The sequence below is a fragment of the Eschrichtius robustus genome, chromosome 3, assembly GCF_028021215.1.
Source record: "Eschrichtius robustus isolate mEscRob2 chromosome 3, mEscRob2.pri, whole genome shotgun sequence".
NCBI classification, from domain to species: domain Eukaryota; kingdom Metazoa; phylum Chordata; class Mammalia; order Artiodactyla; family Eschrichtiidae; genus Eschrichtius; species Eschrichtius robustus.
This window is the reverse complement of record NC_090826.1, coordinates 152,033,169-152,057,054: the sequence shown is the minus strand read 5'-3', so window position 1 is coordinate 152,057,054 and position 23,886 is coordinate 152,033,169.

Genomic DNA, 23,886 nt, shown 5'->3' with positions numbered 1-23,886 from the left:
GTTATATCCTGTTTTAAAAAAGGACTTGGGGAAACTTATGGAAATATGTTATATAGTCTATGAAAATATACACACCATTACTACAGTGTAAAAACATAAATAACTATGGAAATTCAGTGAAGTAACAAACAAAAATAAAATAAAATAAAATCAGAAATAGAGTTAGCATGCATAATACAAACAAGGAGGTTCTGTGGAATTGCCAAAGGTGTTTTAAAAGTTTGATTGTTCAGTTGAATTAAGAATCACAATATTCATAAAATACAAACACTCATTACCCAGAAGCTGCAGAGTGGTTCCTGATACCAAGACCTGAAATAAAGGTATGCTGAGGTTTCTACTAAAGGGACCTGGCACCTGGTGATAGCGCAGGTAAGGTCTTTACCCTAGACATCCCAAGGGGAAGTGTAATAATAAATGCCTTATGGCTGTTGCTTTTAGTGTTGATGATACAGGTCTTAAAACACCTACTGTTTATTTCACTCACTGACCCTAAACATGCACTACTTAGATTGTAGATTAAGTTTTCCTGTGCCCAGGTCTTGACCTTCTATCTAAACTCTACCTCTCCTTAGTGCAAAGGTTAAATAATATTGTTTCACATTACCTGAAACATATGGCACAGACCATTGAGTGGAGGAGGTTTCTCAAAAAAGTTTGATTAATCAAGATATTGACCGATAAACAAAAATATGAGACATCTATCATTTTATCTACTCATCCCATATATACCTCCCCATTTTTTATTCAAAACCTTCTAATTCAATACCATTTTTCCCTATTTACATGGTTACAACGGGTAGGGCAGTCATGTTCAAACACTGAAACTCCAAACCCTTGACCAAATCCAAAGATGATTTGGAGGAAGGTACTAATCTAAGCTGTGCAAACCAGAATCTTTACCTTCAGGAATTTGGAATTGAGACTAAGCTGGTCTAGTTAATGACAACTCTTCAATGATGGTTGTAATATCAGGTACTCTTGATATTATTGAGAACATTGTTATGCTCTGAAGATATGTAAGCTGGTCAGTTCTGTGGAAACTAGAGAAGAAAGACTCACAAATCCTGGAAAAAGGGAAGAAATGAGAGCCAGAGAGAGAAACTTTGCAGTTTCTACTCAGTGCTTCATTCTCTGAATAAAGTCTCTTGGTTCCATTAGACATCTGTGTATCCACATGATAAATTTAATATTTTTGTTTAGGCTAGTTTAGTGGGTTTCTGCTATTCTCAACCAGAAGTGTTAACGAGTACAGTGAACCAAAGTAATCTAATTTGCCAATGATATTTACTTGCTCATCCGATAAATATTTATTGAGTAGATATTATGTGCCAGCTACTATTTGAGTTTGAGATGCATCATGGAACAAAACAGACAAAGATTTCTGCCCTGTTCTATATCATATTACCCGTCCCTATACTTTGCCAAAGACATGGGTGATGTTTATCAAGAACACAGTATTCAGGTATATTAGAATAGTTGTTTTCACACACTTGAAAGCTAAACAGACTTAAAAAAAAAAAAAAAAAAGGTACTTGACCTAAAGGAATCAGGGAGGGAGAAGCTACCAAAACTATTACAGTTTGATAGAAAAAAAAAAACATTCAAAGTTGTCTAAAGTAGTGCTTCTCAAACTTTAGTATCCACTACAATCACCTGTAGAGCTTGTTAAAATACAGCCTGATCCACTTCCTGAGATTATCATTCAACAGATCTGGGGTGGAGCTTAATAATTTGTATTTATAACAATCTCTTAGATGATGGCAGATGCTGCTGATCCATTCCTCCAACATCAATGTTCTAAAGAGTAGATGAGCCTTGCTTCATGGTGAATTCTACCAGATGTGTATAGAGTTAATACAAATCCTCCACACACGCTTCCAAAAAATAGAAAAGGAAAGAACATCCAGAAGGAGATCAATTGATGAATGGATAAACAAAAGGTGGAATATCCTTATGATGGAATATTATTCAATCTTGAAAAGGAATGAAGTACTGATACACGGTACAACATAGAAGAACCTTGAAAACATTATGCTAAGTGAAATGAGTCAGTCACAAGAGGACACATATTGTATGAAATATCTAAGATAGGCAAATCCAGAGAGACAGAAAACAGATTAGTGGTTGTCAGGGTCTGGGGAGAGTGAGGATTAGAGAGAGACAGCTAATGGGTTTATTTTGGAGTGGTGAAAATGTCCTGAAATTTGATAGTCATGATGGGTGTGTAACTGTGGATAAATGAAAAACCACTGAATTGTATACTTTAAGAGTATATATCAATAAAGCTATTGTTAAATTTTTTTTTAAAAAATAGAATGCATGAACCAACTTGTGATTGCTAATGGACTGGCATTTCCAGTAAACTTGCAGTTATTGGAGTAGCTGAAACCTAATTGGAGATCCCTTGGGATGGATGTTAAAGAGAATATAATCCAGAATCTTACCTTCTAAAGTCCCTTCTAATCCTGAGTAAATAGATCAATAAAAAGATTGAGATTTTAAGATTATACTTATGCTACAGTACCATAGACTAGCACATACCATGTGTTTATCTCAGAAATTCTTCAAGTGATGGGAATCAGCATTGTTGTACTCTTCACATTACTTTAGGCAATTTATGACCTCCCTCATATGTACAGGATGAAACTCTAAATAATGCTTTTATCTGGATCGTGGTGAATGGAACTTCTAATGTAACATGTTAACCCAGTGTCTCATGTATAGATGAATACCTAGAAAGGAATCATAGAAACAGCACATTTAGACTCTTGTAGACCTAAGAAGCAAATTCAGTATCACAGAAAAGTGCTGATGTGAAGAAAATAGCACAGCTAACTGGATAAAATTATGGACTCTGGAGCCAGACTCCCTGTGTATTAAACCTGGCTCTGCCACTTACTTGTTATGTTGTCTTTTCAACTTTCTTAACCCATTAGCTCCTCAGATCTCTCATTGCCAAATGGAAATAATAATAATACCTACCTACCTACAGTTGAGGCTTGTTATGATTATTAAATGACTTAATATTTGTAAAGCACTATATGAACAGATGCTTACAGATGCCTGACACACAGTAAGCACCATATAAGGATTTGTTAAGTTAATACCTGGAGTCCAATTTGGATAATTTTTTCATAAGAATGTCTATTTGGGAATTAGATAGATGTGAAAATGGGGTGACTATTCCAAATTGTCCCCTTTTCTTGGATGATTCCTTTTTTTTAACCACATAGACAAATTCTTAATGGCTAGTCTCCATTTAAGACTTAACAGAAAAGTGGAACCCAAAAATTGATTTTGATGAATAGGAATATAATCAATGGTACATTAGTTTCAGTATAAAATATATTGAGCTCTGTGTTCTTTCTCTTAAAGAACCAATAAGGGGTATGAAAGACTTGCCTTTTCTCTGATGTTACCTCAAAATTTTTTCTCACCATAAAATTATGCCTTAAGATTTATGTGTACTAAACTCTAACTCATTTAATCCTCAAATAGGCACTATAATCTCCATTTTACAGATGAGGAAGCCTAGTCTCAACGGATTTAAGTGACTTCTGCCAGGTGACACAGCTACCAAAGAAGAATAGAGACAGGGGTTAAACCCAGGGCAGTATAACTTCAATACAAATGTTCTTTTCACTCTCTTACATTCCCTACTGCACCTATAGGGATCTATCATACATACATTTTTGCCTTTTAAATTTATATTTTCATGCTGTACAAATTCTTGGCTGTGAGTTCCCTAAAATGTAAAACATTTCGTAGGTTTGGCACCTTCAAGCAACAGAAAGAGAAGAAAACCATAGGAGAGAGGCTGAAAAGTCATGCCCTAGAATTAGCCACCCCCATGTCCCAGGCAAGGAGAGAAGGTAATCAGTAATTCCCAGGGTTGTCTTCCGAAGCTTTTGCAAACCAACCGGCAACAGGTCCTGCTAAATGTTCACTTCTCTTGACTGCTTTTGAGGACCAGCTGGATCCTTGTCAAGCCCGAGTGATTGACCCCAGGTCATTCATTTGCCTCTCTTCAAGGATGCAAGGCCCCTCTTGCCTTATCTAGAGACATTAAACAAGGCTGCTTGATGTTGGACATCAAATTGATTTCATGCCAAGATTTCACTCAACCACGGGTGACAACCATTGATGTGTCAAAGCCTTACAAGAAAAATAAACACGTCTGATACAAAGAGTCCTTTGTTTTTGATGCCAGGTTGAATTATTCACCTTCTCTTAGATCTGACACTGGCTGTGACTGTTTGCTAGGAGGCTGAGTGGAGGCTTGTAGGGTCTCAAACTGGAATGTCAGAGAAGGGCACACAACAGCTGATTCAAAGTTGGCTGCAAATTTAGAGCTGGAGGAGAACCTTCCTTCTTTCTATGTCCCTCATCTTCCTTCAGTCCTGAGGAATGGAACCCTACAGAACCCAACTCATCATTCTCTGGCTCCCGCTTTTGAATACTCAAAGTCATTTACTTGTTTGTCCTCCCCAGACATCAAGCTTGCTTCTTAGAAATGGCTTAAAACCGTAGGAATGTTCCTTTCTTCAGTCATGCCTGCTCAAGGTGACATATGTCTTAAGACAAGCATTCCTAGCAGGCATCCCAGCTGCTTTGGCTTGGCTAAAAGTGGGGACTGCCCACAGTTCGAGCCTTTGTCTGTGTCTATTTCTTCCCCTCCCACCTAGCCTGAGGGATGCATAATCACATCTCTGATGAGTTTCCTAGCTTCTGGTTTCCCTGAAATCTTTTCATCCAGCTGTGTTTACTCTTACTTTTTTTACTTTTTGTATTCTGTCTGAAGAAGACTAAGAATTTGCATAATTAAGAATGACCTGAGCAATCTCTGCTAATGCCTCCACTAAAACCTCTGACTATCCCTGTTAACTAATTACATCTATCATTGTGTCAGACAGGTAAAAGACTCCTTCAGTTTGTTGAGACAACATTATTCACCTGGGATTATCAAAGGTTTCAATTCTGGCCATTAGCTGAAATTGCTTGGGTCATTCATTATGGTAAATTTTGCATCCTTTCCAGACAGAGCAAAGTAAATGCAGAATCAGGAATAGATTAAATAGCCATGCATCAAGAACCTCATTCAGATCCTCAGCCCCTTCTTTTCCTTAGAGCTAAAGGATGAAAAATGAACAGAAAAACCTTGTGTTTTCCTCTCCTTACAGCAGTGAATATGCGAGTTCTTACTTCAAAAAGTTGGAGATGACTCTCATTTCCCTAGTTTTAGTTGGCCTTGTAAATATATGGTTTAACAAAACAATAAAGAAAAAAACAAGCCCTTAGATTTGAAATTAAATCCCAAAGTGGGCTGACATCCTAACTCCCTATTTTCAGGTTCTCAGATTCCCCCTTTAACCATAAATTGTAGATAGGGCTTTGAATCACTATTAGGGCAGGGATGAGTAGGACATAGGTAGTCTTGCAGTTAAAGTGACTTTATCTGAACTGAAACAGAACAAGGGGAGACAGATTAAAGATTAAACTTAGACATAAGCAAGGAGTGGGAGATGATGAAAACATCTCTGAAGGACTTGAAATATAAGCATAATTGTTACTGAGCTGAGTAGTTATAGCAAAACCAGGTGGCATACTAAGTTCCTTCTGTATATGTCTTTCATTTATTGGACACATGGTTTCATCTGTCCTGTCCTTACACAGAATTCAGCGTCCTTGTCACAAGTCAATGAATATATTTTCTCTGTTGATTCAGAGTCTATTATGTACAAAATCTATGATGGGCTTGGTAAAAAAATGTCAAGTAATACATTAAAATATAAGTAGTTTATGTTCACAATGGGAAGACAAGTCATATAAAAATAAAGGTAACTAGCAATTAAAGTTCACTAAGAATATTTTTCATTAATTATATGTTAGTATGACTTCTTGAAGAAAACCCACTATCCAATCATAATGTCTAATTTATCGTTTTTAGACACATCTTCATTTAATGCACTTGGGTACCACACTCATTAAATGTGTGCTTGCCTTGCACAAAGAGTAAGCTGAGAGATCATAGATCAAATCATTAGAGAACCCAAAACATTGGTTAGTAAAAACAGCTATATGTGATTAAAATCTATTATTTCCTTCAGTTTTCGGAAATCTGAGATAAAGTCTATATTTTTTCTATTTCTCAGAGAAATTTCTAGTCAGAAGGAGGTTGGGAGAAGATGGAAATTTGAAGTAAGCAAGATGCTTCATATAGTATTTCATTAACTAATATGTACTTGTTATGAATTACTATTCATAATAGCAATTTGAATTCTGATTATGGTGTTGTACAGCATGTTAGGGATATATCAGTGAACAAAACAGACAGCAATCCCCACCCTTATAGAAGTTATTTTTTATTGTGGAGAGAAAGACATCAAACCCTGAACATAATAAATTAAGGAAAAATATATTGTAATAGAAAGTGATGGACTGGAGGGAGACCTTCAAAATGACGGAGGAGTAAGACATGGAGATCAACTTCCTCCCCACAAATACATCAGAATTACATCTACACATGGAATAACTCCTACAGGACACTTATTGAACGCTGGCAGAAGACCTCAGACTTCCCAAAAGGCAACAAACTCCCCATGTACCTGGGTAGGGCAAAGGAAAAAAGAAAAAACAGAGACAAAAGAATAGGGATGGGACCTGCACCTCTGCGAGGGAGCTGTGAAGAAGGAAAAGTTTCTACACACGAGGAAGCCCCTTCATGGGCAGAGACCACGGGTGGTGGGGGGAAGCTTCGGAGCCACGGAGGAGAGTGCATCAACAGGGTGCAGAGGGCAAAGTGGAGAGACTACCGCACAGAGGATCGGTGCCAACCAGCGCTCACCTGCCGAGGCGGGCGGGGACTGGGAGCTGAGGCTCGGACTTCAGAGGTCAGATCCCAGGGAGAGGACTGGGGTTGGCTGCGTGAACACAGCCTGAAGGGGGCTAGTGCACCACAGCTAGCTGGGAGGGAGTCTGGGAAAAACTCTGGACATACCCAAGGGCAAGAGACCATAGTTTTGGGGTGCGCGAGGAGAGGGGATTCAGAGCACCGCCTAAATGAGCTCCAGAGACGGGCGCGAGCCGCGGCTATCAGCGCAGACACCAGAGATGGGTATAAGACGCTAAGGCTGCTGCTGCAGCCAGCAAGAAGCCTGTGCACAAGCACAGGTCACTACCCACACCTCCCCTCTGGGGAGGCTGTGCAGCCCGCCACTGCCAAGGTCCCGTGATCCAGGGACAACTTCCCGGGGAGAACACACGGTGTGCCTCAGGCTGTTGCAATGTCATGCTGGCCTCTGCCGCCACAGGCTCCCCCCCAATCCATACCCCTACCTCCCCCTGCCTGAGTGAGCCAGAGCCCCCTAATAAGCTACTACTTTAACCCCGTCCTGTCTGAGTGAAGAACAGGCGCCCTTAGGAGACCTACACGCAGAGGAGGGGCCAAATCCAAAACTGAACCCCAGGAGCTGTGAGAACAAAGAAGAGAAAGGGAAATTTCTCCCAGCAGCCTCAGGAACAGCAGATTAAATCTCCACAATCAACTTGATGTACCCTGCATCTCTGGAATACTGGAAAAGACAACAAATCATCCTAAAATTGAGGCGGTGGACTTTGCGAACAACTGTAGATTGGGGTATGCTTTCTGCATCTAATTTGTTTCTGGTTTTATGTTTATCTTAGTTTAGTATTTAGAGTTTATTATCATTGGTAGATTCGTTCATTGATTTGGTTGCTCGCTTCCTTTTTTTTTTATACATAGATATATATTTTTTTTCCTTTTTCTCTTTTTGTGAGTGTGTATGTGTACGCTTCTTTGTGTGATTTTGCCTGTATAGCTTTGCTCTTACCATTTGTCCTAGGGTCTGTCTGTCCATTGTTGTTGTTGTGCTTGTTGTTGGTTTTTTTTAGTATAGTTTTTAGCACTTGTTATCATTGGTGGATTTGGTTTTTGGTTTACTTGCTCTCTTCTTTCTTTCTTTTTTTATTAATTTTTCATTTTTTGTTTTTAATAATTTTTCATTTTTTATTTTAATAACTTTATTTTATTTTATTTCTTTTTTTCTTTTTTTCTCCCTTTTCTTCTGAACCATGGGGCTGACAAGGTCTTGGTGCTCTAGCCAGGTGTCAGGCCTGTGCCTCTGAGGTGGGAGAGCCAAGTTCAGGACATTGGTCCACCAGAGACTTCCTGGCTCCACATAATATCAAACGGGAAAGCTCTCCCAGAGATCTCCATCTCAAGGCTAAGACCCAGCTCCACTCAATGACCAGCAAGCTACAGTGCTGGACACCATATGCAAAACAACTAGCAAGACAGGAACATGACACCACCCATTAGCATAGCAGAGAGGCTGCCTAAAATCATAATAAGCTCACAGACACCCCAAAACACGCCACTGGACTTGGTCCTGCCCACCAGAAATACAAGATCCAGCCTCATCCACCAGAACACAGGCACCAGTCCCCTCAACCAGGAAGCCTGCACAACCCACTGAACCAACCTTAGCCAGTGGGGGCAGACACCAAAAACAATGGGAACTACGAACCTGCAGCCTGTGAAAAGGAGACCTCAAACACAGTAAGTTAAGCAAAATGAGAAGACAGAGAAATACACAGCAGATGAAGGAGCAAGGTAAAAACCCACCAGACCAAACAAATAAAGAGTAAATAGGCAGTCCACCTATAAAAGAATTCAGAGTCATGATAATAAAGATGATCCAACATCTTGGAAATAGAATAGAGAAAAAACAAGAAACATTTAACAAGGACCTAGAAGAACTAAAGAGCAAACAAACAATGATGAACAACACAATAAATGAAATTAAAAATTCTCTAGAAGGAATCAATAGCAGAATAACTGAGGCAGAAGAATGGATAAGTGACCTGGAAGACAAAATAGTGGAAATAACTACCACAGAGCAGAAAAAAGAAAAAAGAATGAAAAGAATTGAAGACAGTCTAAGAGACCGGTGGGACAAGTTTAAATGCACCAACATTCAAATTATACGGACCCCAGAAGAAGAAGAGAAAAAGAAAGGGACTGAGAAAATATTTGAAGAGATTATAGTTGAAAACTTCCCTAATATGGGAAAGGAAATAGTCAATCAAGTCCAGGAAGCACAGAGAGGCCCATACAGGATAAATCCAAGGAGAAACACAGCAAGACACATATTAATCAAACTCCTAAAAATTAAAAACAAAGAAAATATATTAAAAGAGGCAAGGGAAAAACAACAAATAATATACAAGGGAATCCCAATAAGGTTAACAGCTGATCTTCAGCAGAAACTCTGCAAGCCAGAAAGGAGTGGCAGGACATATTTAAAGTGATGAAAAGGAAGAACCTACAACCAAGATTATTCTACCCAGCAAGGATCTCATTCAGATTCAACGGAGAAATTAAAACCTTTACAGACAAGCAAAAGCTAAGAGAATACAGCACCACCAAACCAGCCTTACAACAAATGCTAAAGGAACTTCTCTAGGCAGGAAACACAAGAGAAGGAAAAGACCTACAATAACAAACCCAAATCAATTAATAAAATGGTAATAGGAATATACATATTGATAACTACCTTAAATGTAAATGGATTAAATGCTCCAACCAAAAGACATAGACTGGCTGAATGGATACAAAAACAAGACCCATATATACGCTGTCTACGAGAGACCCAGTTCAGACCTAGGGACACATACAGAATGAAAGTGAGGGAATGGAAAAAGATATTCTATGCAAATGGAAATCAAAAGAAAGCTGGAGTAGCAATTCTCATATCAGACAAAATAGACTTAAAAATAAAGACTATTTCAAGAGACAAAGAAGGACATCACATAATGATCAAGGGATCAATCCAAGAAGAAGATATAACAATTGTAAATATTTATGCACCCAACATAGGAGCACCTCAATACATAAGGCAAGTGCTAAGAGCCATAAAAGGGGAAATCGACAGAAACACAATCATAGTAGGGTACTTTAACACCCCACTTTCACCAATGGACAGACCATCCAAAATGAAAATAAATAAGGAAACACAAGCTTTAAATAAAACATTAACAAGATGAACTTAATTGATATTTATAGGACAACCCATCCAAAAACAACAGAATACACTTTCTTCTCAAGTCATCATGGAACATTCTCCAGGATAGATCATATCTTGGGTCAGAAATCAAGCCTTGGTAAATTTAAGAAAATTGAAATCTTAACAAGTATCTTTTCTGACCCCAATGCTATCAGACTAGATATCAATTACAGGAAAAAAATCTGTAAAAAATACAACCATATGAAGCTAAACAATACATTACTAAGTAACCAAGAGATCACTGAAGAAATGGGGAAAGAGGAAAGGAAAGAAGAAATCAAAAAATACCTAGAAACAAATGACAATGAAAGCACGATGACTCAAAACCTATGGGATGCAGTAAAAGCAGTTCTAAGAGGGAAGTTTATAGCAATACAATCCTACCTCAAGAAACAAGAAACATCTCAAATAAACAACCTAACCTTACACCTAAAGCAATTAGAGAAAGAACAAAGAAAAAACCAAAGTTAGCAGAAGGAAAGAAATCATAAAGATTAGATCAGAAATAAATGAAAAAGAAATGAAGGAAACGATAGCAAAGATCAATATAACTAAAAGCTGGCTCTTTGAGAAGATAAACAAAATTGATAAACCATTAGCCAGACTCATCAAGAAAAAAAGGGAGAAGATTCAAATCAATAGAATTATAAATGAAAAAGGAGAAGTAACAACTGACACTGCAGAAATACAAAGCATCATGAAAGATTACTACAAGCAACTATAATGCAATAAAATGGACAACCTGGAAGAAATGGACAAATTCTTAGAAAAGCACAATTTTCCAACACTGAACAAGGAAGAAATAGAAAATATAAACAGACCAATCACAAGCACTGAAATTGATACTGTGATTAAAAATCTTCCAACAAACAAAAGCCCAGGACCAGATGTCTTCATAGGCGAATTCTATCAACTATTTAGAGAAGAGCTTACACCTATCCTTCACAAACTCTTCCAAAATATAGCAGAGGGAGGAACACTCCTAAACTCATTCTACGAGGCCACCATCACCCTGATACCAAAACCAGACAAAGATGTCACAGAGAAAGAAAACTACAGGCCAATATCACTGATGAATATAGATGCAAAAATCCTCAACAAAATACTAGCAAACAGAATCCAACAGCACATTAAAAGGATCATACACCATGATCAACTGGGGTTTATCCCAGGAATGCAAGGATTTTTCAATATAGGCAAATCAATTAATGTGATAAACCATATTAACAAATTGAAGGATAAAAACCATATGATCATATCAATAGATGCAGAAAAAGCTTTCGACAAAATTCAACACCTATTTATGATAAAAACCCTCCAGAAAGTAAGCACAGAGGGAACCTAACTGAACATAATAAAGGCCATATATGGCAAACGCACAGCCAACATCATCCTCAATGGTGAAAAACTGAAACCATTTCCTCTAAGATCAGGAACAAGACAAGGTTGTCCACCCTTACCACTATTATTCATCATAGTTTTGGAAGTTTTATCCACATCAATCAGAGAAGAAAAAGAAATAAAAGGAATCCAAATTGGAAAAGAAGATGTAAAGCTGTCACTGTTTGCACATGACATGATACTATACATAGAGAATCCTAAAGACTCTACCAGGAAACTACTAGAGCTAATCAATGAATTTGGTAAAGTAGCAGGATACAAAATTAATGCACAGAAATCTCTTGCATTCCTATACACTAATGATGAAATATCTGAAAGAGAAATTAAGGAAACACTCCCATTTACCATTGCAATAAAAAGAATAAAATACCTAGGAATAAACCTATGTAAGGAGGCAAAAGACCTTTATGCAGAAAACTATAAACACTGATGAAAGAAATTAAAGATGACACAAACAGATGGAGAGATATACTATGTGCTTGGATTGGAAGAATCAACATTGTGAAAATGACTCTACTACCCAAAGCAATCTACAGATTCAATGCAATCCCTATCAAACTACCAATGGCATTTTTCACAGAACTAGAACAAAAAATTTTAAAATTTGTATGGAAACACAAAAGACCCCAAATAGCCAAAGCAATCTTGAGAACGAAAAATGGAGCTGGGGGAATCAGGCTCCCTGACTTCAGACTATACTACAAAGCTACAGTAATCAAGACAGTATGGTACTGGCACAAAAACAGAAATATCAATCAATGGAACAGGATAGAAAGCCCAGGGATAAACCCACGTACATATGGTCACCTTATCTTTGATAAAGGAGGCGGGAATATACAATAGAGAAAAGACAGTCTCTTCAATAAGTAGTGCCGGGAAAACTGGACAGCTACATGTAAAAGAATGAAATTAGAACACTCCCTAGCATCATACACAAAAATAAACTCAAAATGGATTAAAGACCTAAATGTAAGGCCAGACACTATCAAACTCTTAGAGGAAAACATAGGCAGAACACTCTATGGCATAAATCACAGCAAAATGCTTTTTGACCCACCTCCTAGAGAAATGGAAATAAAAACATAAATAAACAAATGGGACCTAATGAAACTTAAAAGCTTTTGCACAACAAAGGAAACCTTAAACAAGACCAAAAGACAACCCTCAGAATGGGAGAAAATATTTGCAAATTAAGCAACTGACAAAGGATTAATCTCCAAAATTTACAAACAGCTCATGCAGCTCAATATCAAAAAACAAACAACTGAATCCAAAAATGGGCAGAAGACCTAAATAGACACTTCTCCAATGAAGATATACAGATTGCCAACAGACACATGAAAGGATGCTCAACATCACTAATCATTAGAGAAATGCAAATCAAAACTACAAAGAGGTATCACCTTACACCAGTCAGAATGGCCATCATCAAAAAATCTACAAACAATACATGCTGGAGAGGGTGTGGAGAAAAGGGAACCCTCTTGCAGTGTTGGTGGGAATGTAAATTGATACAGCCACTATGGAGAAAAGTATGGAGGTTCCTTCAAAAACTAAAAATAGAATTACCTTACGACCCAGTCATCCCACTACTGGGCATATACCCTGAGAAAACCATAATTCAAAAAGAGTCATGTACCACAATGTTCATTGCAGCTCTATTTACAATAGCCAGGACATGGAAGCAACCTAAGTGTCTATTGACAGATGAATGGATAAAGAAGATGTGGCACATATATACAATGGAATATTACTCAGCCTTAAAAAGAAACAAAATTGAGTTCTTTGTAGTGAGGTGGATGGACCTAGAGTCTGTCGTACAGAATGTAGTAAGTCACAAAGAGAAAAACAAATATGGTATGCTAACACATATATATGGAATCTAAAAAAAAAAAAAAAAAGCTTCTGAAGGACCTAGGGGCAAGAGAGGAAAAAGACAGACGTAGAGAATGGACTTGAGGACACAGGGAGGGGGAAGGATAAGTTGGGACGAAGTGAGAGAGTGACATGGACATATACACACTACCAAATGTAAAATAGATAGCTAGTGGGAAGCAGCTGCATGGCACAGGGTGATCAGCTCGGTGCTTTGTGACCACCTAGAGTGGTGGGATAGGGAGAATGGGAGGGAAACGCAAGAGGGAGGAGATATGGGAATATATATATATATGTATAGCTGATTCACTTTGTTGTAAAGTAGAAACTAACATACTATTGTAAAGCAATTATACTCCAATAAACATGTTAAAAAAAAAAGAAAGTGATGGATTCTATAGAAACAATAGATGAGGGTTACAGAATTTGGGAGAACTGGGAAGTACAAATAAATACAGTTGTGTGGAAAGGCCTCATTGAGATGATGACATTTGGTCAAAAGCTTGAAAGAAGGTAAGGAAGTGGACCATGTGTACAACTAGAAGAGGAATATTTCTGGCAGAGGGAAAAACCAGGAACAAAAGTCCTGAGATAGGAATGTGTCTGGCCTATTCAAATACTGGCCAGGAGGCCTGTACAGTCAAAGATAAAGGAGGGAGGGGAAGAGCTGTCATAAGGCATAGAGTCAAGAGCAAACTAGGAGGGTCAGGTCATGTGGGTCCTTTTAAACCATTGTAGAACTTTGGCTTTTACTCTGAGCAAAATGTGAAGACATTGATAAGTTCTGATCAAAGAAATAAAATGCATGTATTTTTATTGTTAAAGACAGTCTGGCTCTCTCCTGAGAGTGGCCTGTGTGGGGGTTATAGAGAAGCAACAAAAGTGAAGAGCCCACCATGAAGAGTACTGCAGTATTGAGGTGAGACATGCCTGTGGTCTGGATCCAGGCGTTAGCAGAACAGAAGCAGGGAGTAGTCGGATTATGGATACTTTCTGAAGGTGGTGTCAATAAGATTTGCTTAGAGATTGAATGAGGAATAAGAGAAAAATAGAGAAGCCAGTGACTCCAAGACTTGTCTTGAGCAACATGGAGATATAAACAGAGGCAGCAAAAGCCATGAGTGGAACCGATTTAGGAGGAAAATCAGATTTTGGTTTGGGATCTGTTAAACTTGAGATTCAGTTAGATACCCAATTGAAGATGGGAAGTAGGCATTTGGATATTCTAGTCTAAAGTTCTAGGCAGAAGAAGATATGTAAATTTGGGAACTGTCAGTGTAGAGATGTTATTTACAGTCGTCATACTGGATGGGATCATGAAAGGAAGTGAGTGTCAACAGAAAAGAGAAGCCAAGGATTGAGGTTTGGATATTCCAGCTTTAAGAGGTAATGGAGAAGAAGAGAAGTCAGAAAAGGAGACTAAGAAATCTAATTAATAGAGTGTTACAATAGCCCAAGGAAGAAAGTGCTGCAAGCAGGAGGGAGTGAGAAACTGTGCAGAGCTGGGCAGGTAAGATGAGGCTGAGACTTGGCCATGAGTTTAGCAACTGGAGGCAACTGATAACTGACAGGAGCAGTTCCAATGAAGCAGGGGGATCAAAAGCTTGATTTTAGTTAGTATAATAGAGAATGGGCATAGTGGAATTAGAAATAGAACAGAAACCTTTTATTATAAAATAAAAGATGGATAAAGAAACCTCACAAAAACAAATATATGGCTTAATGAGTTGTTAAAAGGTGAACACACTTTTAATCACAGCCGAGAGAAAGAAATAGAATTTGCCAGCTACTCCAGAAGCCTCTTCACGTGTTGCATCCCAATCCCAATTGGGATATTCCAATCCCAATCCAACACCCAGCATCTTGATTTTTATAGTTATCAAATCCTATGTTTCTTTATGATTTTACGAAGTCTGGGAGATAATAGAAAATACATATGTTGGTCTCTGTACCCAGTTCCCAGCACGGAAGTCCTAAAAGCCTTGTAGATTCCTAAGTGATAAGAGCACTTAGGAGAATCTTTTGTTCTAGTGAGGCAATTCTGGGCGAGCTCCTAGATGACTCCTGGATGGGGGCTCGTCACCAGAAAGACCAATCTCTGATTAGGATCTTGTCATTTTCATTCCCCCCAGTCTGCCACTTCTCCAGAGAGGGCAGAGGTGCTGAAAATGGACTTAATAATTGGTCATGCCTACACGAAGAAGCCTCCATAAAATCCCAATAGCCATGGATAGTCATGGGTACTTTATAACCTTTATTGACAGCAAGATTCCTTCAGCCTAGATTCTCTGTGTTTCTCAAAGTCAGGTCTTCATTGAGTACCACCTCTTACTGGTCCTCTTAGCACATTAGAGCTCACCACAGGATCGGGTCATCCTATTTAATGTGTATTAGTTAGGATTGGCTGTGGAGGCTTTGTACTGGGTCAAATTAGCTATCCTGGAACAACATTTCCCAGAATTCTCTTCCCTGTATGGGTTTTGGTTAGTGTTCGCCATAGAGAATCATGAGACTTAGAAGGTAGAAATGGAGGAGTGATCATTGTTTTTCCGAGGGTAAATGTAGTGTGTCAGGCATTGCGGCAGCTCTTGTATATTGTTGTTGATCAGCTGGCCACTCTTCTGGATATGGGGCTGCTCCTGGACCTGCAGCTCCTCCAGAACCTTTCCAGAACTGAAGGATTTCCTTCATTAGTTTCTCTAAGTCTTGAGCCAAGTGTGTACACATCTCCATGGTGAAGAGCACAGGCATCTCCTCTTGGTCGGCTTGGACTTCAAGGCTGGAGCTTGTAAGAAATAGAGAAAGAGTACAGTTTGTCCTTGGGGGTTCCAACTTGTCCTTGTGGGTTTCAGTGTGTCCCTCCTCATATCCATGTCAAGCTTTCCTTCCTGACTCCTAGTCTAGCTGACCTATAGCCACTTCAGGCCCAACAGCAGATTCAGGGCAGCAGACCTCTCTGCCGGCTCCTATGATAGCATAAAGTCTCATCCCTATTAATAGTCCCCTTCCTCTATATCACTTGGCAGTTTTGCTCTTTTTTTTAAACCCTGACTGATACATTGGCTGTTGTCTATTCTTTCAAGTCAGCTCCCTTTGCAGTGGACCAACACTGCTGGCCTCCAATAAGGTTATCCTGGTCCAAATACTGTGGGTTCTTTATTGCAGCCAGTAAAATGTAAGAGACAGCCGGTCTCCGCAGTCCTCTAATTCTGTGACAGCATGAGGCCAGGGACTTTGTCCCTGCAGATGTTTCTTTTCTCGGGTGAATCAAACCTGCAATTCCTAATATCAGAACAATGTGGTTGCCATGCTGGAGCCTGAGATGAAATGATTTTCATAAGAGCTAATCAGATTCTACATTAATGAGAGAAATATGAAGCTAATCAACCCCACAGAAGGTCTCTAGGCTCAGGCCTATTAAACTTCATAAAAAATTAATGACTGAAAGAGCAGACTCTTTTGTAAGGGGTCTCTTGTGGTTGGATAAGGGCCTGAAGTCCCATTCACCCCTCATTACATTGAATTAGCCTCACTTTCCAACCCAAAATACAATCCATCAAGTGGCATTTTCCACTGGGTGTTAGACGGGCAGTGTTTGAAAACACTTGTAAAATATTTATTACTTTCCTCCTTCCCTTTTTTCTCTTCATCCCCCTCCTCCTTCCGCTCTCAGCCAAGCTCCTCTCATCTCCCTCGCTCTGGCTTTTCCCATTTTAATTAAAGAGATTTGTACTCCGAAAGACTTCTGGGAAATGTCTTCAATGACTGTGGTTTGTAGATGCCTCTCGAACTGCTTGGCAGAAACCCCCTAGCCCTTTGCTCAAGGCATGTTCAACATCTGCCTGCAGAAGCCAAGAAGGGTGAGGAGGGGATCTAGATCAAATGGGCTGAAAAATATTCCTAGCACTCCCCTTCCTGAACTCAAGTGCACTATTTTTTGTGGATGAGTATGGGCTGTAATCATTGAATAGATTCAGAATAAAAGACAGTTATCTACAAAGCTGGTGACCTCCACTCCAATTAAATCCAAATTCTTACCTCCCTCTCCTATTATCTTTTCCCCAAACTATAATTCACCTTACTCTGGTTGTTGCTGGAGGTTAGAAAGCCAACTCCATTATTCACTCAGCAGGACACAAGAAGCAGCACTTGGAGCTGGGAGTGAGGATGCAGGTAATTATAAATAGTGGGTTGAAGGGGGGCTTCTGTGTGCTCTCTAACCAGAAAATGGGCCGTTAGAGTCATCCCTTTAAATACTGAAATGTTTTCCACCTTGAAGGGGCTCCTATAAAAATGGCACTGCCAATGGGAAGCATCCCACCTTAAGGGGTTGTTAGGTACTGCCACACAGTGCTGTCCCTGAAATGCTGAGGACAGAGTCTTAAAGAAATGGGCAGAAAAAAAAAAGAAATGGATGATATTCTGGGAACCCTGGGGAGAAGTGTGTTGGCCAGGGACCCTGGAATGAGTATAACAGAAATGAAGTGAAAAATGGAAGCAAATCAAAGAAAATCTCTCGCATTTTGGCTGGAAAGCCAATCCTGGTTCCAGAGCTTCCTAAAGTCCACCTCCCTCCTAACTCACTAGCCTCCAGGCCATATCAAGGCACAAGGGCTACCCAGCACCCCCTAAATGTTTTTTGATCATGTTTCTTTTTCAGAAGAGTCTAAACTTGGATGCAGCTCTAGGGATTTTTGTAACACAAGCTTTAACACATCCCTGCAAGCATGTGCCAATAAAGGTGCAAAAAGGGGGGGTCAGGTTAAACTGGCAGAAGTTTTGTCAAGATGTGTGTTTCCCTCATTGTAGTGCTGGCTCATTTCTGTTTCTCTGCTGTCATATGCAGGGGGTCAGAAGCAAGGGTAGTTCAACATGTAGGTTCATACCTGTGATTCAGGAAATACTGGCTTACAATAAAGTTCAGTATGTCTCTCAAAGTGGCTCTGGGAATCCACTGACTGTATTAATGTGTGAAATAGACAACCTGGTATGACAGTCCTTAACACTCTGCTTAACTGTTCTGATGCCCTATACATTGTTTTTACAATCAAAGCTTATTCATGAAGTACAAAAATGCCCTATTAACCCAATGGTCAGCCTTCTATGAATCAAAATTATCCAGAATATAGCTGTTAAGCTGGACATAACAGAAAACACACAGGAAACTTTCATAAAGACCATACACTTTACTTTACAGAAGAGACATTGGGCCACCTTCAGAGGATGAACTTAAAAATAATGTAACAAGCTTTTACAATTTAATTTCCTCCAACAATATTTAATTCCTTTGAAGTTATTGTCTACAACAGAGGTAAAGTAGTTAGGTATGGAGAGTAGAAAACTCCTAGAAACCAATACATTATGAAATGACATCTGAAAAGAACAAGAGGAAAACATAATTCAAAAAGAGACATGTACCACAATGTTCATTGCAGCACTATATACAATAGCCAGAACATGGAACCAACCTAAATGTCCATCAACAGATGAATGGATAAAGAAGATGTGACACATATATACAATGGACTATTACTCAGCCATAAAAAGAAGTGAAATTGAGTTATTTGTAGTGAGGTGGATGGACCTAGAGTCTGTCATACAGAGTGAAGTAAGTCAGAAAGAGAAAATCAAATACCGTATGCTAAAGCATATATATGGAATTTTAAAAAGTGGTATTGATGAACCTAGTTGCAGGGCAGAAATAAACACATAGACATAGAGAATGGACTTGAAGACATGGGGTGGGAGAGGGAAGCTGGGGTGAAGTGAGAGTAACGTCAACATGTATACACTACCGAATGTAAAATAGATAGCTAATGGGAAGCAGCTGCATAGCACAGGGAGATAAGTTCGGTGCTTTGTGATGACCTAGAGGGGTGGGATAGGGAGGATGGGAGGGAGGTTCAAGAGGGAGGGGATATGAGGACACATGTATGCATGTGGCTGATTCACTTTAGTTTACAACAGAAACTAACACAGTATTGTGAAGCAATTATACTCCAATAAAGATCTATTAAAAAAAAAAAAAAAAAGAACAAGGGAGGCTCTGGAAGAATCACCAAGGTTTGGACGTACAGGTGAATGTGGGGGTAATTAAAGGAGAAGATAAACTACACCCTCTATCACTAAAACAATTCTAAGAGATCCCTATACTAAGATATAGTACATTAACTGGTGTGTGTGTGTTTATGACCCTCTCTCATCAAGAAAAGTTTAAATTGCTTTCTGCCTACTCTATTCAGTAAAACTAGGGATTTCGGTAGAATTGTCCATAATTGTACATATGCACACACACAGTCACACACACACACACAGTGACTCTTGGAAATCATAGTCATGTGCATAAATACTATGGAACCTCTGGTCCACTCTTCATAAAGTGTTTAATTCCTGTTTAATTAACCCTTTTCATTGCCCAGTATTTTCTGGTGCTATGTTCAACCTGACTTTACCCCTTTGATATATGTCCATAATGATTGCAGCCATGGGCAAGTGGTATGTACCAGCTTTATCATTTTTTGAGTATAAAGTTAGGTTACATTTCGGTTACTAACCAAAGTGTTATAATTTAACCAAATTTTTGCTAACTTTGCCCAGGGATGCATGCTATCCTTACAGGTTGCCCAAGTTCTTGAATGCATCCACCTGGCAAAGATCTTCCTTCTTCCCCTGCTAATAGGATTGCCCTTGTCCTAAGATGATAGCCTGCTTTATCTTTAGGAGAATTCCAATCATCATCCACAGAAATATTGATAGAACACTGTGTGCTTGCTCAAGAACACAGTGATCCCAAAACAGTGAATTTCTCAAAATCTAAGTCATTTACCTTCTATTTTATATCAACTGTCCATGCAAGGTTGAATTTTGTGAACATAGAACTTCAGGTCATTCCTAAAATCCTTCTGTCTCAGCATATGTCCTGTAAACAATACTTTTAAGCTGTCATTTGTAGACCATCTACAAAATGCGCATCATTGGACAGAGTATTTAACACACATTATCTCATTTAATACTCACAATAACCATATGAGCTCTATAGTTTACATCATTTTTTTTTTTTTTTTTTTTTTTTTAGTTGAGATAATAACACTTCCAGGGATTAAGTGACTTATCCAAGTTCATGCTTTTAAAAGTAGTAGAATTATAAGACAAGCTCAGCTCTTATTACTTTTCAAGATTGGGCAACTACCCTTAATAACAGATTGAAGTTTATAGGCCAGTGTAGCATCAAATCCACATAGAAAAATAGAGACTTTTTTCTCTCTCACTCTTTTGTTTTTCCTTTTAAAATATTGAGACATTACTGACATATAACATTATATTATTTTCAAGTATATAACATAATGATTTAGCGTTTGTATATATTACAAAGTGATCACTGCAATAAGTCTAGTTAACATCTAGCACCACACTGAGTTACATTTTTTACTTGTGATAAGAACTTTTAAGGTCTACTTTTTTGGCAACCGTCAAATGTACAATACAGTATTATTAACTATAGTCAACAGGCTGTACATTACATCCCCTCTCATTCTTTTTAAAGTACCAATAGACAAATCTCTGAGTATGGTATGAAAGATGTTTTATGTCACTGTGGTAGTTTTTCTCAAAAGATGCCCCAATGAACCACACCCCTGATATCCAAGCCGCTGTGTAGTCCCCTGCACACTGAATGAAGGCTGGCCCTTTGCTTCACAGTAGCCAGTAGAATGCAGAGCCAAGTGCCATGGAACCACTCCCATAGAGCAGGACTGGACTCTAATCAAGGAACTAGCATGTGTGTCCAGTTGTGGATCAGGAACTACAGAGTGCTACCCGCCTCTCCCCACTTTTTGATAGGGAGTGTCTCTTGTGGTTATCTAATCCTTGTCTCACCATTGGATGTGGGGTGGAGGTAGAGGGCAGGTAACTGGTCTCTTTAGTCTATAGGTCATCAGACTGAGAGAAATTTACTGAAGGAGGCTGCAACCTCATCAACACCTGGGCCTAATTTAGAGGGTAAGATTCTGAACCTCAAGCCCAAGCCTGATGCCTTTGAGGGTATTAGAAAGGTAGATGAGTGGATTTGTATGTGGGAAGAACGGTAAGTATTGGGAGGCAGGGATCTTTAAAGATGACTCTCAATGAGCTATCAGGACTTCTTCTCCTGGAGGGCGCTGGACTCTAATCTTTGTCTCCTCTGCCCTGCTTGTCAGGGGGTTTCAGTGTAGCTTTTTTAGCATAAAGCCTTGCCTGGCTTCAAAATTTGAGAAATGTCTGAGCAGGATGCTGGCTATATGTCTGAGGCCTCTCAAATCTCCAATTTAGTCACTCCCATCTCTGTACAACTACCAAAATATCTGCTGGTTTTTCTGGGGCCCAGCAGTGGCTTTATGCCTGGGATAATATCAGTTACTAGTCTATGCTAGATTTAGCCAAGCAGATGCAGAGCGTTAGCTCACTTTCTACAGTTTTCCTCTCTCTAGAAATTTAGCCTGTCTGGTCTGAAGGATTCTAGTAGTTCCATGATGCAATTACACAGATGATTTTTGTCTTTTGTCTGGTTAGGTTTTTGTTTGTTTGTTTGTTTTTCTCAGCTGGAACATTGATCTATTGCAAAGTACTACATCCTACCAGAAGAAGTAGTTTTCTTGACCATTCAGTTTAAGGTAGCTGACTCTACCATCACTCTCTGTGAACTATTGTCTTCTTGGAACCTATGACTAACTTAAATGATCTTGCCTGATATTTTTCTCATTTTCTTATTTTTGTCTCTCTTCCGACCACAATGTGGCTCTCTTTTTATTTTTTTAAAAATACATCTTGTCCTTTTTGTTAACTGCTGAATATTCAGATAAAAAGAGAACCTAGCACATAATAGGTTCTCAATAAATAGATGTTGAGTGAATGAATGTTGAAAGAGTGAATCACAGCCCCTCAAATCAAAAGCTCTGCTTTTCCATTGGTTTGGATTCTACCTATGGCCTAAAATAAATTTCTGCACCAAAAGTGCTACAAAATTCATTTCAAATAATTTGTTCCTGAAGGAATTATAAATGAGCATAATTATAAATGAGGGTATCCAACAAGGATAAATTCTTCTTCATTCAATACCCAACTTATCCAAAAATTTGTCTCAGAGTCATTGTTTCATATCTTCTTTTTTATATTTTCCTTGTGTTGCTGTTGTTGTGTGTGATCTCATTCCCACTAAAGAAAATAAACATACGAAAAAAGCCTTGGACTTCCCTGGTGGCGCAGTGGTTAAGAATCCACCTGCCAATGCAGGGGACACGGGTTCGATCCCTGGTCCGGGAAGATCCCACATGCCACAGAGCAACTAAGCCCATGTGCCACAACTACTGAAGCCCGTGTGCCTAGAGTCCATGCTCTGCAACAAGAGAAGCCACTGCAATGAGAAGCCCGCGCACTGCAACAAAGAGTAGCTCCCACTCGCCGCAACTAGAGAAAGCCCGCATGCAGCAATGAAGACCCAACACAGACAAAAATAAATAAATAAATTTTTAAAAAATTTAAAAAGCCTTGTCTGTGTCCAGCTCTGACTAGTTCTAGCTCAGTTCTATTTTCATCTGAAAAGTATGGAAATATAATGATTTTGTCTTGATTTATTAATTTTTAAATAAAAACTGTATATTTTAAGTGTACAACATGATGATTTGAAATGCACATACATAGTGAAGTGATTATTACAGTCAAGCTAACTAACATAACTTCTCCTTATATAGTTACCGTTTCTTTCCTTTTCTTTTTTTTTTTTTTTTTTTTGGTGATAAGTGTACCTGAAATCTATACCCTCTTAGCAAATTTCCAGTTTCAATCCCATTTTATTAACTGTTGTCAGCATGCTGTACATTGCACCTCTAGACTTATTCATCCTACAAAACTGCATCCTAATGATTTTGGAACACTTCTACCTACCTAGCTTCTAATTTCTGTGTTACCTGTGCTCACAGAATGCTCTGCTAGCCCTTTTCAGTTTCATCAGTCATAAGTAATATCCCCAACTGATCATCAGTAATATTATAAAGAGAAACCAGAATCACCAGTATGATGGATGAAACAATCTCTGCAAACTGAAGTCACTATTAGTCAGCCCTCTATAATTTTCCTGGTAACCAAAGAAGCTTCAAGGGCTAGAGGATGGCTCACAGGACTTAGAGAGTCCTGATAGCCATGACTTTCTTCCTTCATTTAAAGATCAATAATTGACTTGCAATGAATTTTGTCTTTCAATCCCAATTTCACATGGCATTCAAGTGCAAGAATTATCATTTGCTATGTTGAAAATAAGAGGGCTTTTTGCAGACTGCTGGCCACATGTTTCTTGGCTCTAATACAAAAACAATAAAACAACTCAAGACATGATATTGCAGCATTCTGCTGAGAAGTGCTTAATCTTTGCATCATCTACTCTGGCTTCTCTAAGAACAGTCTTTTGGGGAAAGTCCATAGACCTAAGTCTGGCTCATCTAATATCCTAGTAAGCCAGGACACTGAAGAGTGACTGCAGTATTTCACTTGT